Source organism: Rousettus aegyptiacus, unplaced genomic scaffold (assembly GCF_014176215.1).
Source record: "Rousettus aegyptiacus isolate mRouAeg1 unplaced genomic scaffold, mRouAeg1.p scaffold_m13_p_7, whole genome shotgun sequence".
Classification (NCBI taxonomy): domain Eukaryota; kingdom Metazoa; phylum Chordata; class Mammalia; order Chiroptera; family Pteropodidae; genus Rousettus; species Rousettus aegyptiacus.
The window spans coordinates 55,487,546-55,489,709 of NW_023416310.1; the positions used below are offsets into that span (position 1 = coordinate 55,487,546).

At 43.5% G+C, this 2,164-nt stretch overlaps 1 pseudogene; it reads right to left on the reverse strand.

Moving 5' to 3' along the window:
• Positions 1–275: 275 nt before the first annotated feature.
• On the reverse strand, positions 276–1,446 carry LOC118605515 (annotated as a pseudogene).
• Between the last annotated feature and the right edge of the window lie 718 nt (positions 1,447–2,164).

The window sequence follows — 2,164 nt, forward strand, 5'->3', positions numbered from 1 at the left end:
AATTATAGGTCTGAAATAGAGGGACTGACATTCCTAAAATGTCACAAGACCAAATGCCAGCTTCACAATGCTCAACTCTGAGGTATGCTTGCCTCTGCTAACTGACAGTACCTATTATCTTTTTGGGCCTGTTATCTTTCATCTTAGAACAAATCTAGCAAAGCAGTCCATTTTTCCTTAGCTAAGATTGGAATGTCCATGTAATACCTAGAGGTGAGAACCCTTGGAAGAGCCATACCCAAGATCCGTTGTCACATTTGGTCAGAGTTGTAAACTTACCTCCCAAATTCCCCATTGGAAAGAAGAGGAGAGGGGAAGAGAGATGGAGCTCCTCTCCTAGGTTGAAAAGATAAGAAAAAGATTTCAGCCCCTGAGAGGATGAGAGATAAGGCTTTGTAAGGAGAAGCAGAAGCCTCAGGAACACTGGAGTTGGTGCTGATAAGCTGAATGTTGCCAGCTGTGTTCAATTCTCCCCACAGAGTGGCCTCAAGAAGTAGACTATGACTTACATAAAATTTCAGTGGCTCCTTTTGTCGTTCGAACTAGTGGTTAGAAAATTTTCAGTAAATTCTTGTGATGACTCCATAGGCTACTGCCTAGGCTACTGGTCACAGGTATGCAAAGCTGTCAGCAGGATGAGGGCCCCAGTACTAGGTTTGTATAGGTCTTTAGCATCTGTGTTAATAAAGCTCGAATTCAAAAACCTCTCCTTTGGGTGGAAAATGAAGTTTGAACATGGTAGCTTGAATTTATCTACATGGGCATCTGTTCTAAAAGAGGCACGTCCCCTTTGGTAGGAGCCAAAATGAATAATTGCAGCATCACAGAGTCATGGATGTTTGAAGGGGCAAAGACATAGAGCATGTCTTGTCCTCTTGGCAAGGAGGGGAAGCCCAGGTCCCTATAGTGAGTGAGGGAATTCTTAATCCTGTTCACAGGGAAGCCTTAGAACGATGTCTTGGTGCCCACGTCATCCTCAAAGCCTTTGATCACAGCACCATTGGGTCTGAAGACAGTAGTGGGCTTCGATGCAGCAGCCCTGGCAGAAGCTATTCAAGACGCCTCTGTTGGCCACCACGGCACACCAAATGCTAAGTAGATGGGGCTCTCAGGATTGGGTGACCAACTCTACACTCTCCCAGCCGGTTCAGAAGGCGAAGGGTGGAGGCAATGGCGATGCGGGTGAGGCTGTGCCAGCTGTAGAGAGCTCCAAGCTGGCTCAGGCTATCCCAGGAGGAGGCCTCCCCAACGCAGCATAGGGTGGAGAGGTTGAAGAGCCCCTGGAAGTGCGCGCACTGCTGCAGGGCCAAGGCCAAAGCCAACGGATGAGAGCAGGCCCCTTGCCTTGCAGGCCCTGAGGTCTAAATTCCGGACTCGGGCCAAGCCCTCGAGTACCAGCAGAAAGATGCAGACGGCCGCAAGCAGGAGAGGCTGCCAGAGGCCCATCCTGCGGGTTCGGCATAAAGGTCCCTCCCAGCCTCCAGCCTCAGCCACCCCACAGCGCTTTCAAGTCAAAATCACTTTTTTGCTTACCTTAGTCGGTCTACAAGATAAGTACAGCAGGAAAAATTATCCTCATTTGACAGCAGAGGAAACAGAACCTGCTAAATGGCAATGCTTGCTCAGTGTGTCAGAGATTGCTTATCTTCGTTCTCCTCCCATTGCCCTGTGTCTCTAGGATCCATATTAATTTTCCTTCTTTTTTCTTGGTTCTAGACTTATGTACTCAGGGTAGAGAATAACCCATATACTGGAGAAATGATGCATATTATTATTATTATTTAATAATAATAATAATAATAATAATAATAATTCCTTAAGCCTTACCTTAATGTTAAAATCTGTGCAGGAACATTTGCAAATTTTGCACTTTTTTTTCTATTGTAAACTGACTTTGCCATTTTCCCTTGTTGTTCACAAAGTGCAGATTTTTAAAAAAATTAATGGGATTGTTTTAACTCCTTTGCATTTCTGATTAAATTTATTCCATATAAAAAGTCAATTGATTTTTATTTTTTTTTTAATGTGCATATATAGAAAGAGGTAATATACAGCAATTTCCTACTTTAATAAATTATCTGGATTAACAATTCAAAAATATTTTTATATCATATCTGCCTTAAATAATACCCTAAATCATTTCTGAATCTTCGAGAGACTTAAA